Genomic DNA, 17,398 nt, shown 5'->3' with positions numbered 1-17,398 from the left:
CAAACACTTACCAATCGACAGATTTAAGTTGCTCCAGTGTCAAAAGATGCGAAAGTCCTGATCGTTTGGTCCGCACATTTTACCGGCGATGCTAACGCAGCTATTCGGCCATGCTATGGCTATGAATTCGCTCAATAGCTTCAGTTTCTTCTTCAATATTTTCATACTCCAACCATCTGTTTCAATACATGCGTAATCTGTTGAATCGCTTAAGTCGCTGAAATCCGAGTTTGAATCCGAGCTAATGTCGCTATATCTTGCTGTGGTATTCCCATTGTTTGTTTACATTGGCAGCACTGTGTGACGTCACAGGGAAATGGCCAGTGTCTTCGCAGAGAGCGAAAATAAGGCACTTTAAAGCTTTATTTAGGGATATTCCGAGACCGGTAAAATTTTGAAAAAAACTTTAAAAAAATACAACAAGCCACTAGGAACTGATTTTTATTGTTTTTAACCCTTTTTAAATTGTGATAATGTTCCCCTTTGACTCGATAAGTCAGTGTTTTTCCACCTATTCGGAGCCCAGGCACATTTTTTCATTAAAAAAATTCTGAGGCACACCACCAGCAGAAAACATAAAAAAAATGAAACTCAGTAGCCAATACCGACAATAAAAAGTCGTTCTCGCAATTGTTTGATATGAATTCAAATCCTAACCTACCATGCATCAATATAGTTCTTGTCTCAACGTCGGTGTACTGTCCCAACTTATCAGATCATGCCGTAACTTATTTTGAGTTTTTTGGTGTTTTCCTGTGTCTTGCGCTCCTATTTTGGTGGCTTTTCCTCTTTTGTTGGTATTTTCCTGTAGCAGTTTCATGTATTCCTTGAATGCTATTCCCCGCACCTGCCTTGTTTTCGCAATCAAGACTAAGTTGTGCAGACGCACTGCTTCTGTGTTGATTGTCATGTCCTGTACGGATGTACTTTGTGGACGCCGTCTGCTCCATACGCTGTAAGTCTTTGCTGTCGTCCAGCATTTTGTTTTTGTTTACTTTGCAGCCAGTTCAGTTTTAGTTTTGTTTTGCTTCAATGCCTTTTCTTAGCGGCACTCGCCTGTTGTTTATTTTTGGTTTAAGTGTTGTTACCTAAACGCTGCCTCCCGCATATTGTGATTACGACTTACTATGTTCTCGACATCGACAAAGAAGTTGGCTACCTGCTGCCACCTACTGATATGGAAGAGTATTACACGGGTTCTCTGCCAAGCTCTAGACAGCACAGACACTCAACAAAGACATATTTGCAGATCATAATTACTGGTTTGAAAAAAATCTTTTTAACCCAATTAGGTGAAATTACATGATCTGTATCTCACAGCACACCAGTGTGCCACGGCACAGCAGTTGAAAAACACAGCGATAAGTAATGAATAATTCCGCTGGTAATCAGTGTTAAAAATAACGTTCAAAATATAAAACATTCTCATACGTTTTAATCCATCCATCCGTTTTCTACCGCACTTGTTCCAGAAGTCGCATTAATGGTAAGAACTATTTTATTCATTATTCGTTAGCTTCAGAAAAACAATGTTATTAAAAAGAAGAATATACTTATTATACTCTGAAAATGTTTGGTCTTCTTAAAAATGCAGGCATTTAGTTGTATTCAGTGTTAAAAAATATTAAATGGCTCTCACGGAAATACATAGTAAAATATTTGACTTTCATGGCTCTCTCAGCCAAGAAGGTTCCCGACCCCTGCCTTACACTTTTAGGATTTGGGCCTTTTTGGAATTTTTATTGTGTTATTTTTATTTTATTTTATTTTTTTTACTGTATTTGCTAAAAAAAAATGTATGAATGTATCAACGTTTTGAATTATTGACATATTTAGGTTTCAATTACTTCACATCAAATATTCCACTTAGGAATAGTTTTTGGTGTAAAATGTTGTATATGTTGTGTGTTTGCCATAAAAACCAGGTTTTCTTCAACAAAAAGGTGATAAGACATGAATAAAAAATTGGGGGAAAAAAACGTTATACCAACAAATAAATCTGTAGTTGATCTCAAGTTTTAAGCATTAAAGGTAATAAAATAATGTATGACCTTTTTTTTACACTTTTATTAATTGGGTCCTTTTGTAATATGAGTTTTTTATTGTGATTTAATGTTCATAGTCGACTAATAGTTAAGATAGTCGATGACTAGTTGATGATCAAAATGTTAGTAGTTGACTAATTGTTAAGATAGTCGACGACAAGTTGACGACTAAAATTTCCGTAATTGACTAATCGTTAAGATAGTCGATGACAAGTTGACGACAAAAATTTCCGTGGTTGACTAATCGTTAAGATAGTCGTAGAAAAGTTGACAACTAAAATTTCCGTAGTTGACTAATCGTTAAGACAATCGATGACAAACTGACGACAAATATTTCCATTGTTTACTAATCGATAAGATAGTCGATGACAAGTTGACGACTAAAATTTCCGTAGTTGACTAATTGTTAAGATAGTCGATGACAAGTTGACGACTAAAATTTCCGTAATTGACTAATCGTTAAGATAGTCGATGACAAGTTGACGACAAAAATTTCCGTGGTTGACTAATCGATAAGATAGTCGATGACAAGTTGACGACTAAAATTTCCGTAGTTGACTAATTGTTAAGATAGTCGATGACAAGTTGACGACTAAAATTTCCGTTGTTGACTAATCGTTAAGATAGTCGATGACAAGTTGACGACTAAAATTTCCGTAGTTGACTAATTGTTAAGATAGTCGATGACAAGTTGACGACTAAAATTTCCGTAGTTGACTCATCGCTAAGATAGTCGTAGACAAGTTGACGACTAAAATTTCCGTAGTTGACTAATTGTTAAGATAGTCGATGACAAATTGACGACTAAAATTTCCGTAGTTGACTAATCGTTAAGATAGTCGTAGAAAAGTTGACGACTAAAATTTCCGTAGTTGACTAATCGTTAAGATAGTCGATGACAAGTTGACGACTAAAATTTCCTTAGTTGACTCATCTTTAAGATAGTCGTAGACAAGTTGACGACTAAATTTTCCGTAGTTGACTAATTGTTAAGATAGTCGATGACAAGTTGAGGACTAAAATTTCCCAAGTTGACTAATAGTTAAAATAGTCGATGACGATCAAAATGTTAGTGGTTTAATAATCGTTAAGGTAGTCGATGACAAGTTGACGACTAAAATCTTCTTAGTTGACTCATCGTTAAGATAGTCGTAGACAAGTTGACGACTAAATTTTCCATACTTGACTAATCGTTAAGATAGTCGTAGAAAAGTTGACGACTAAAATTTCCGTAGTTGACTCATCGCTAAGATAGTCGTAGACAAGTTGACGACTAAAATTTCCGTAGTTGACTAATTGTTAAGATAGTCGATGACAAATGGACGACTACAATTTCCGTAGTTGACTAATCGTTAAGATAGTCGATGACAAGTTGACGACTAAAATTACCGTAGTTGACTAATCGTTAAGATAGTTGTAGACAAATTGACGACTAAAATTTCCGTAGTTGACTAATCGTTAAGATAGTCGTAGAAAAGTTGACGACTAAAATTTCCGTAGTTGACTAATCGTTAAGATAGTCGATGACAAGTTGACGACTAAAATTTCCTTAGTTGACTCATCTTTAAGATAGTCGTAGACAAGTTGACGACTAAATTTTCCGTAGTTGACTAATTGTTAAGATAGTCGATGACAAGTTGAGGACTAAAATTTCCCAAGTTGACTAATAGTTAAAATAGTCGATGACGATCAAAATGTTAGTGGTTTAATAATCGTTAAGGTAGTCGATGACAAGTTGACGACTAAAATCTTCTTAGTTGACTCATCGTTAAGATAGTCGTAGACAAGTTGACGACTAAATTTTCCATACTTGACTAATCGTTAAGATAGTCGATGACAAGTTGACGACAAAAATTTCCGTGGTTGACTAATCGTTAAGATAGTCGTAGAAAAGTTGACAACTAAAATTTCCGTAGTTGACTAATCGTTAAGACAATCGATGACAAACTGACGACAAATATTTCCATTGTTTACTAATCGATAAGATAGTCGATGACAAGTTGACGACTAAAATTTCCGTAGTTGACTAATTGTTAAGATAGTCGATGACAAGTTGACGACTAAAATTTCCGTAATTGACTAATCGTTAAGATAGTCGATGACAAGTTGACGACAAAAATGTCCGTGGTTGACTAATCGATAGGATAGTCGATGACAAGTTGACGACTAAAATTTCCGTAGTTGACTAATTGTTAAGATAGTCGATGACAAGTTGACGACTAAAATTTCCGTTGTTGACTAATCGTTAAGATAGTCGATGACAAGTTGACGACTAAAATTTCCGTAGTTGACTAATTGTTAAGATAGTCGATGACAAGTTGACGACTAAAATTTCCGTAGTTGACTCATCGCTAAGATAGTCGTAGACAAGTTGACGACTAAAATTTCCGTAGTTGACTAATTGTTAAGATAGTCGATGACAAATTGACGACTAAAATTTCCGTAGTTGACTAATCGTTAAGATAGTCGTAGAAAAGTTGACGACTAAAATTTCCGTAGTTGACTAATCGTTAAGATAGTCGATGACAAGTTGACGACTAAAATTTCCTTAGTTGACTCATCTTTAAGATAGTCGTAGACAAGTTGACGACTAAATTTTCCGTAGTTGACTAATTGTTAAGATAGTCGATGACAAGTTGAGGACTAAAATTTCCCAAGTTGACTAATAGTTAAAATAGTCGATGACGATCAAAATGTTAGTGGTTTAATAATCGTTAAGGTAGTCGATGACAAGTTGACGACTAAAATCTTCTTAGTTGACTCATTGTTAAGATAGTCGTAGACAAGTTGACGACTAAATTTTCCATACTTGACTAATCGTTAAGATAGTCGTAGAAAAGTTGACGACTAAAATTTCCGTAGTTGACTCATCGCTAAGATAGTCGTAGACAAGTTGACGACTAAAATTTCCGTAGTTGACTAATTGTTAAGATAGTCGATGACAAATGGACGACTACAATTTCCGTAGTTGACTAATCGTTAAGATAGTCGATGACAAGTTGACGACTAAAATTACCGTAGTTGACTAATCGTTAAGATAGTTGTAGACAAATTGACGACTAAAATTTCCGTAGTTGACTAATCGTTAAGATAGTCGTAGAAAAGTTGACGACTAAAATTTCCGTAGTTGACTAATCGTTAAGATAGTCGATGACAAGTTGACGACTAAAATTTCCTTAGTTGACTCATCTTTAAGATAGTCGTAGACAAGTTGACGACTAAATTTTCCGTAGTTGACTAATTGTTAAGATAGTCGATGACAAGTTGAGGACTAAAATTTCCCAAGTTGACTAATAGTTAAAATAGTCGATGACGATCAAAATGTTAGTGGTTTAATAATCGTTAAGGTAGTCGATGACAAGTTGACGACTAAAATCTTCTTAGTTGACTCATCGTTAAGATAGTCGTAGACAAGTTGACGACTAAATTTTCCATACTTGACTAATCGTTAAGATAGTCGATGACAAGTTGACGACAAAAATTTCCGTGGTTGACTAATCGTTAAGATAGTCGTAGAAAAGTTGACAACTAAAATTTCCGTAGTTGACTAATCGTTAAGACAATCGATGACAAACTGACGACAAATATTTCCATTGTTTACTAATCGATAAGATAGTCGATGACAAGTTGACGACTAAAATTTCCGTAGTTGACTAATTGTTAAGATAGTCGATGACAAGTTGACGACTAAAATTTCCGTAATTGACTAATCGTTAAGATAGTCGATGACAAGTTGACGACAAAAATTTCCGTGGTTGACTAATCGATAAGATAGTCGATGACAAGTTGACGACTAAAATTTCCGTAGTTGACTAATTGTTAAGATAGTCGATGACAAGTTGACGACTAAAATTTCCGTTGTTGACTAATCGTTAAGATAGTCGATGACAAGTTGACGACTAAAATTTCCGTAGTTGACTAATTGTTAAGATAGTCGATGACAAGTTGACGACTAAAATTTCCGTAGTTGACTCATCGCTAAGATAGTCGTAGACAAGTTGACGACTAAAATTTCCGTAGTTGACTAATTGTTAAGATAGTCGATGACAAATTGACGACTAAAATTTCCGTAGTTGACTAATCGTTAAGATAGTCGTAGAAAAGTTGACGACTAAAATTTCCGTAGTTGACTAATCGTTAAGATAGTCGATGACAAGTTGACGACTAAAATTTCCTTAGTTGACTCATCTTTAAGATAGTCGTAGACAAGTTGACGACTAAATTTTCCGTAGTTGACTAATTGTTAAGATAGTCGATGACAAGTTGAGGACTAAAATTTCCCAAGTTGACTAATAGTTAAAATAGTCGATGACGATCAAAATGTTAGTGGTTTAATAATCGTTAAGGTAGTCGATGACAAGTTGACGACTAAAATCTTCTTAGTTGACTCATCGTTAAGATAGTCGTAGACAAGTTGACGACTAAATTTTCCATACTTGACTAATCGTTAAGATAGTCGTAGAAAAGTTGACGACTAAAATTTCCGTAGTTGACTCATCGCTAAGATAGTCGTAGACAAGTTGACGACTAAAATTTCCGTAGTTGACTAATTGTTAAGATAGTCGATGACAAATGGACGACTACAATTTCCGTAGTTGACTAATCGTTAAGATAGTCGATGACAAGTTGACGACTAAAATTACCGTAGTTGACTAATCGTTAAGATAGTTGTAGACAAATTGACGACTAAAATTTCCGTAGTTGACTAATCGTTAAGATAGTCGTAGAAAAGTTGACGACTAAAATTTCCGTAGTTGACTAATCGTTAAGATAGTCGATGACAAGTTGACGACTAAAATTTCCTTAGTTGACTCATCTTTAAGATAGTCGTAGACAAGTTGACGACTAAATTTTCCGTAGTTGACTAATTGTTAAGATAGTCGATGACAAGTTGAGGACTAAAATTTCCCAAGTTGACTAATAGTTAAAATAGTCGATGACGATCAAAATGTTAGTGGTTTAATAATCGTTAAGGTAGTCGATGACAAGTTGACGACTAAAATCTTCTTAGTTGACTCATCGTTAAGATAGTCGTAGACAAGTTGACGACTAAATTTTCCATACTTGACTAATCGTTAAGATAGTCGTGGAAAAGTTGACGACTAAAAATTCCGTTGTTGACTAATCGTTAAGATAGTCGATGACAAGTTGACGACTAAAATTTCCGTAGTTGACTAATGGTTAAGATAGTAGATGACAAATTGACGACTAATATTTCCATTGTTGACTAATCAATAAGATAGTCGTAGACAAGTTGACGACTAAATTTTCCGTAGTTGACTAATCATTAAGATAGTCGATGACAAGTTGACGACTAAAATTTCCGTAGTCGACTAATAGTTAGAATAGTCGATGACTCGTTGATGATCAAAATGTTAGTAGTTGACTAATCGTTAAGATAGTCGATGACAAGTTGACGACTAAAATCTTCTTAGTTGACTCATCGTTAAGATAGTCGTAGACAAGTTGACGACTAAATTTTCCATAGTTGACTAATCGTTAAGATAGTCATAGAAAAGTTGACAACTAAAAATTCCGTAGTTGACTAATCGCTAAGATAGTCGATGACAAGTTGACGACTAAAATTTCCTTAGTTGACTCATCGTTAAGATAGTCGTAGACAAGTTGACGACTAAAATTTCCATAGTTGACTAATCGTTAAGATAGTCGTAGACAAGTTGACGACTAAAATTTCCGTAGTTGACTCATCAATAAGATAGTCGATGACAAGTTGACGACTAAAATTTCTGTAGTTGACTAATCGTTAAGATAGTCGATGACAAGTTGACGACTAAAATTTCCTTAGTTGACTAACTGTTAAGATAGTCGTAGACAAGTTGACGACTAAAATTTCCGTAGTTGACTAATCGTTAAGATAGTCGTAGAAAAGTTGACGACTAAAATTTCCGTAGTTGACTAATCGTTAAGATAGTCGATGACAAGTTGACGACTAAAATTTCCGTTGTTGACTAATCATTAAGATAGTCGTAGACAAGTTGACGACAAAAAATTCCGTAGTTGAGTAATTGATAAGATAGTCGATGACTAGTTGACGACTGAAATTTCCGTAGTTGACTAATCGTTAAGATAGTCGTAGACAAGTTGACGACTAAAATGTACGTAGTTGACTATCGTTAAGATAGTCGATGACAAATTGACGACTAAAATTTACGTAGTTGACTAATCGTTAAGATAGTCGATGACAAATTGACGACTAAAATTTACGTAGTTGACTAATCATTAAGAAAGTCGATGACAAATTGACGACTAAAATTTCCTTAGTTGACTCATCGTTAAGATAGTCGATGACAAGTTGACGACTAAAATTTCTGTAGTTGACTAATCGTTAAGATAGTCGATGACAAGTTGACGACTAAAATTTCCTTAGTTGACTAATTGTTAAGATAGTCGATGACAAGTTGACGACTAAAATTTCCGTTGTTGACTAATCGTTAAGATAGTCGTAGACAAGTTGACGACTAAAATTTCTGTAGTTGACTAATCGTTAAGATAGTCGATGACAAGTTGACGACTGAAATTTCCGTAGTTGACTAATCGTTAAGATAGTCGATGACAAGTTGACAACTAAAATGTACGTAGTTGACTATCGTTAAGATAGTCGATGACAAATTGACGACTAAAATTTACGTAGTTGACTAATTGTTAAGATAGTCAATGACAAGTTGACGACTAAAATTTACGTAGTTGACTCATCGTTAAGATAGTCGATGACAAGTTGACGACTAAAATTTCCTTAGTTGACTCATCGTTAAGATAGTCGATGACAAGTTGACGACTAAAATTTCTGTAGTTGACTAATCGTTAAGATAGTCGATGACAAGTTGACGACTAAAATTTCCTTAGTTGACTAATTGTTAAGATAGTCGTAGACAAGTTGACGACTAAAATTTCCGTAGTTGACTAATCGTTAAGATAGTCGTAGAAAAGTTGACGACTAAAATTTCCGTAGTTGATTAATCGTTAAGATAGTCGATGACAAGTTGACGACTAAAATTTCCGTTGTTGACTAATCATTAAGATAGTCGTAGACAAGTTGACGACAAAAAATTCCGTAGTTGAGTAATTGTTAAGATAGTCGATGACTTGTTGATGATCAAAATTTCTGTAGTTGACTAATCGTTAAGATAGTCGATGACAAGTTGACGACTGAAATTTCCGTAGTTGACTAATCGTTAAGATAGTCGTAGACAAGTTGACGACTAAAATGTACGTAGTTGACTATCGTTAAGATAGTCGATGACAAATTGACGACTAAAATTTACGTAGTTGACTAATCGTTAAGATAGTCGATGACAAATTGACGACTAAAATTTACGTAGTTGACTAATCATTAAGATAGTCGATGACAAATTGACGACTAAAATTTACTTAGTTGACTCATCGTTAAGATAGTCGATAAGTTGACGACTAAAATTTCCTTAGTTGACTCATCGTTAAGATGGTCGATGACAAGTTGACGACTAAAATTTCTGTAGTTGACTAATCGTTAAGATAGTCGATGACAAGTTGACGACTAAAATTTCCTTAGTTGACTAATTGTTAAGATAGTCGATGACAAGTTGACGACTAAAATTTCCGTTGTTGACTAATCGTTAAGATAGTCGTAGACAAATTGACGACTAAAATTCCTGTAGTTGACTAATCGTTAAGATAGTCGATGACAAGTTGACGACTAAAATTTCTGTAGTTGACTAATCGTTAAGATAGTCGATGACAAGTTGACGACTGAAATTTCCGTAGTTGACTAATCGTTAAGATAGTCGATGACAAGTTGACGACTAAAATGTACGTAGTTGACTATCGTTAAGATAGTCGATGACAAATTGACGACTAAAATTTACGTAGTTGACTAATCGTTACGATAGTCGATGACAAATTGACGACTAAAATTTCCTTAGTTGACTAATTGTTAAGATAGTCGATGACAAGTGGACGACTAAAATTTCCGTTGTTGACTAATCGTTAAGATAGTCGTAGACAAGTTGACGACTAAAATTTCTGTAGTTGACTAATTGTTAAGATAGTCGTAGACAAGTTGACGACAAAAAAATCCGTAGTTGAGTAATTGTTAAGATACTCGATGACTAGTTAATGATCAAAATTTCTGTAGTTGACTAATCGTTAAGATAGTCGATGACAAGTTGACGACTAAAATTTCCGTAGTTGACTAATCATTAAGATAGTCGTAGACAAGTTGACGACAAAAAATTCCGTAGTTGAGTAATTGTTAAGATACTCGATGACTAGTTAATGATCAAAATTTCTGTTGTTGACTAATCGTTAAGATAGTCGATGACAAGTTGACGACTGAAATGTCCGTAGTTGACTAATCGTTAAGATAGTCGTAGACAAGTTGACGACTAAAATGTACGTAGTTGACTATCGTTAAGATAGTCGATGACAAATTGACGACTAAAATTTACGTAGTTGACTAATCGTTAAGATAGTCGATGACAAATTAACGACTAAAATTTACGTAGTTGACTAATCGTTAAGATAGTCGATGACAAGTTGACGACTAAAATTTCCGTAGTTGACTAATCATTAAGATAGTCGTAGACAAGTTGACGACTGAAATTTCCGTAGTTGACTAATCGTTAAGATAGTCGTAGACAAGTTGACGACTGAAATTTCCGTAGTTGACTAATCGTTAAGATAGTTGTAGACAATTTGACGACTAAAATGTACGTAGTTGACTATAGTTAAGATAGTCAATGACAAATTGACGACTAAAATTTACGTAGTTGACTAATCGTTAAGATAGTCGATGACAAATTGACGACTAAAATTTACGTAGTTGACTAATCGTTAAGATAGTCGATGACAAATTGACGACTAAAATTTACGTAGTTGACTAATCGTTAAGATAGTCGATGACAAGTTGACGACAAAAAATTCCGTAGTTGAGTAATTGTTAAGATACTTGATGACTAGTTGATGATCAAAATTTCTGTAGTTGACTAATCGTTAAGATAGTCGATGACAAGTTGACGACTGAAATGTCCGTAGTTGACTAATCGTTCAGATAGTCGTAGACAAGTTGACGACTAAAATGTACGTAGTTGACTATCGTTAAGATAGTCGATGACAAATTAACGACTAAAATTTACGTAGTTGACTAATCGTTAAGATAGTCGATGACAAATTGACGACTAAAATTTACGTAGTTGACTAATCGTTAAGATAGTCGATGACAAGTTGACGACTAAAATTTCCGTAGTTGAGTAATTGTTAAAGTACAGTAACTGAGTTTTTTGTGTTTGAATTTTGAGAACTGGATTTTTTTTTTTTTTTGCAAATAATAATTAACTTAGAATTTCATGGCTGCAACATGTGCCAAAGTAGTTGGGAAAGGGCATGTTCACCACTGTGTTACATCACCTTTTCTTTTAACAACACTCAATAAACGTTTGGGAACTGAGGAAACTAGAGCGTCAGTCCTTCAACAGTCCGGGGTCTCCGCTGTCGTATTTTACGCTTCAAAATGCGCCACACATTTTCCATGGGAGACAGGTCTGGACTGCAGGCGGGCCAGGAAAGTACCCGCACTCTTTTTTTACGAAGCCACGCTGTTATAACACGTGCTGAATGTGGCTTGCCATTGTCTTGCTGAAATAAGCAGGGGCGTCCATGAAAAAGACGGCGCTTGGATGTAAGTTACCCATGCCTTGGGCGCTAATGCACCCCCATACCATCACAAATGCTGGCTTTTCAACTTTGCGTCGATAACAGTCTGGATGGTTCACTTCCCCTTTGGTCCGGATGACACGATGTCGAATATTTCCAAAAACAATTTGAAATTTGGACTCGTCAGACCACAGAACACTTTTCCACTTTGCATCAGTCCATCGTAGATGATCTCGGGCCCAGAGAAGCCGGCGGTTTTTCTGGATGTTGTTGATAAATGGCTTTCGCTTTGCATGGTAGAACTTTAACTTGCACTTACAGATGTAGCGACGAACTGTGTTTAGTGACAGTGGTTTATTGAAGTGTTCCTGAGCCCATGTGGTGATATCCTTTAGAGATTGATGTCGGTTTTTGATACAGTATACGGTCATTCAATGTTGGTTTCACGTGGAGTGATTTCTCCAGATTCTCTGAGCCTTTTGATGATATTATGGAGCGTAGATGTTGAAATCCCTAAACTTTCTTGCAATTGTACTTTGAGAAACGTTGTTCTTAAACTGTTTGACTATTTGCTCACGCAGTTGTGGACAAAGGGGTGTACCTCACCCCATCTTTTCTTGTGAAAGACTGAGCATTTTTTGGGAAGCTGTTTTTATACCCAATCATGGCACCCACCTGTTCCCAAATAGCCTAAATAAGTGTTTGATGAGCATTCCTCAACTTTATCAGTATTTTTTGCCACTCTTCCCAACTTCTTTGTCAGTGTTGCTGGCATCAAGTTAATGATTTGCAAAAAAAAAATGTTTATCAGTTTGAACATCAAATATGTTGTCTTTGTAGCATATTCAACTGAATATGGGTTGAAAAGGATTTGCAAATCATTGTATTCTGTTTATATTTACATCTAACACAATTTCCCAACTCATATGGAAACGGGGTTTGTATAGAAAAATAATCCTAGTACCTTTTTTCATGCTCCTTGCCCGGGGAATATTGCTGTGATTCTAGTCCTCGTGACTGCTGGCCTGCCTTGAAGCAGTTCTGGGCCTCCTGGAGGTGTTGACTGCTAGAACTGGTTCAGTGACGGATTGCCGATCTCCAACGGTCTGCGCTCGCCCCGCTTCTGTTCCTCGGCTTTGGCACTGACTGCAGGGATTCTCAGATTGTGTTGTTGTGTTCCCAAAAAGAAAATGGAGCAAAATCCAGTTCTACTTGTTTGGCCAAGGAGGCGTTTTGGTTTACAGTTTGATGTTTTTCTTCCTTTTGCACGACTTTGCATTTGTTTTGTTTGGAAGGCTTGCTTCTTTCTAAGTTTCAGTTTGTGTTTATTTGGAACATGCATGCAACATGATACATCACACATGCATACATACAACATGATACATCACACATGCATGCATACAACATGATACATCACACATGCATGCATACAACATGATACATCACACATGCATGCATACAACATGATACATCACACATGCATACAACATGATACATCACACATGCATACATACAACATGATACATCACACATGCATGCATACAACATGATACATCACACATGCATGCATACAACATGATACATCACACATGCATGCATACAACATGATACATCACACATGCATGCATACAACATGATACATCACACATGCATGCATACAACATGATACATCACACATGCATGCATACAACATGATACATCACACATGCATGCATACAACATGATACATCACACATGCATGCATACAACATGATACATCACACATGCATGCATACAACATGATACATCACACATGCATACATACAACATGATACATCACACATGCATGCATACAACATGATACATCACACATGCATGCATACAACATGATACATCACACATGCATACATACAACATGATACATCACACATGCATGCATACAACATGATACATCACACATGCATACATACAACATGATACATCACACATGCATGCATACAACATGATACATCACACATACATACATACAACATGATACATCACACATGCATGCATACAACATGATACATCACACATGCATGCATACAACATGATACATCACACATGCATGCATACAACATGATACATCACACATGCATAAAACATGATACATCACACATGCATGCATACAACATGATACATCACACATGCATGCATACAACATGATGCATCACACATGCATGCATACAACATGATACATCACACATGCATGCATGCAACATGATACATCACACACGCATGCATACAACATGATGCATCGCACATGCATGCATACAACATGATACATCACACATACATGCATACAACATGATACATCACACATGCATGCATACAACATGATGCATCACACATGCATGCATACAACATGATACATCACACATGCATGCATACAACATGATGCATCACACATGCATGCATACAACATGATGCATCACACACGCATGCATACAACATGATGCATCACACATGCATGCATACAACATGATACATCACACATACATGCATACAACATGATACATCACACATGCATGCATACAACATGATACATCACACATGCATGCATACAACATGATACATCACACATGCATGCATACAACATGATACATCACACATGCATACAACATGATACATCACACATGCATGCATACAACATGATGCATCACACATGCATGCATACAACATGATACATCACACATGCATGCATGCAACATGATACATCACACACGCATGCATACAACATGATGCATCACACATGCATGCATACAACATGATACATCACACATACATGCATACAACATGATACATCACACATGCATGCATACAACATGATACATCACACATGCATACATACAACATGATACATCACACATGCATGCATACAACATGATACATCACACATGCATGCATACAACATGATACATCACACATGCATGCATACAACATGATACATCTCACATGCATACATACAACATGATACATCACACATGCATGCATACAACATGATACATCACACATGCATGCATACAACATGATACATCACACATGCATGCATACAACATGATACATCACACATGCATGCATACAACATGATACATCACACATGCATGCATACAACATGATACATCACACATGCATGCATACAACATGATACATCACACATGCATGCATACAACATGATACATCACACATACATACATACAACATGATACATCACACATGCATGCATACAACATGATACATCACACATGCATGCATACAACATGATACATCACACATGCATGCATACAACATGATACATCACACATGCATAAAACATGATACATCACACATGCATGCATACAACATGATACATCACACATGCATGCATACAACATGATGCATCACACATGCATGCATACAACATGATACATCACACATGCATGCATGCAACATGATACATCACACACGCATGCATACAACATGATGCATCACACATGCATGCATACAACATGATACATCACACATACATGCATACAACATGATACATCACACATGCATGCATACAACATGATGCATCACACATGCATGCATACAACATGATACATCACACATGCATGCATACAACATGATGCATCACACATGCATGCATACAACATGATGCATCACACACGCATGCATACAACATGATGCATCACGCATGCATGCATACAACATGATACATCACACATACATGCATACAACATGATACATCACACATGCATGCATACAACATGATACATCACACATGCATGCATACAACATGATACATCACACATGCATGCATACAACATGATACATCACACATGCATACAACATGATACATCACACATGCATGCATACAACATGATGCATCACACATGCATGCATACAACATGATACATCACACATGCATGCATGCAACATGATACATCACACACGCATGCATACAACATGATGCATCACACATGCATGCATACAACATGATACATCACACATACATGCATACAACATGATACATCACACATGCATGCATACAACATGATACATCACACATGCATGCATACAACATGATACATCACACATGCATGCATACAACATGATACATCACACATGCATGCATACAACATGATACATCACACATGCATGCATACAACATGATACATCACACATGCATGCATACAACATGATACATCACACATGCATGCATACAACATGATACATCACACACGCATGCATACAACATGATACATCACACATGCATGCATACAACATGATACATCACACATGCATGCATACAACATGATACATCACACATGCATGCATACAACATGATACATCACACATGCATGCATACAACATGATACATCACACATGCATGCATACAACATGATACATCACACACGCATGCATACAACATGATACATCACACATGCATGCATACAACATGATACATCGCACATGCATGCATACAACATGATACATCACACATGCATGCATACAACATGATACATCACACATGCATGCATACAACATGATACATCACACATGCATGCATACAACATGATACATCACACATGCATGCATACAACATGATACATCACACATGCATGCATACAACATGATACATCACACATGCATGCATACAACATGATACATCACACATGCATACAACATGATACATCACACATGCATGCATACAACATGATACATCGCACATGCATGCATACAACATGATACATCACACATGCATACATACAACATGATACATCACACATGCATACATACAACATGATACATCACACATGCATACAACATGATACATCACACATGCATGCATACAACATGATACATCACACATGCATGCATACAACATGATACATCACACATGCATGCATACAACATGATGCATCACACATGCATGCATACAACATGATACATCACACATGCATGCATACAACATGATACATCACACATACATGCATACAACATGATACATCACACATGCATGCATACAACATGATACATCACACATGCATACAACATGATACATCACACATGCATGCATACAACATGATACATCACACATGCATGCATACAACATGATACATCACACATGCATACAACATGATACATCACACATGCATGCATACAACATGATACATCACACATGCATACAACATGATACATCACACATGCATGCATACAACATGATACATCACACATGCATACAGCATGATACATCACACATGCATGCATACAACATGTTACATCACACATGCATACAACATGATACATCACACATGCATGCATACAACATGATACATCACACATGCATGCATACAACATGATACATCACACATGCATGCATACAACATGATACATCACACATGCATGCATACAACATGTTACATCACACATACATGCATACAACATGATACATCACACATGCATACAACATGATACATCACACATGCATGCATACAACATGATACATCACACATGCATGCATACAACATGATACATCAGACATGCATGCATACAACATGATACATCACACATGCATGCATACAACATGGTGCATCACACATGCATGCATACAACATGATACATCACACATGCATGCATACAACATGATACATCACACATGCATGCATACAACATGATACATCACACATGCATGCATACAACAT

Source organism: Nerophis ophidion, linkage group LG26, assembly GCF_033978795.1.
Source record: "Nerophis ophidion isolate RoL-2023_Sa linkage group LG26, RoL_Noph_v1.0, whole genome shotgun sequence".
NCBI lineage: Eukaryota > Metazoa > Chordata > Actinopteri > Syngnathiformes > Syngnathidae > Nerophis > Nerophis ophidion.
Note: the sequence above shows the minus strand (reverse complement) of the source record.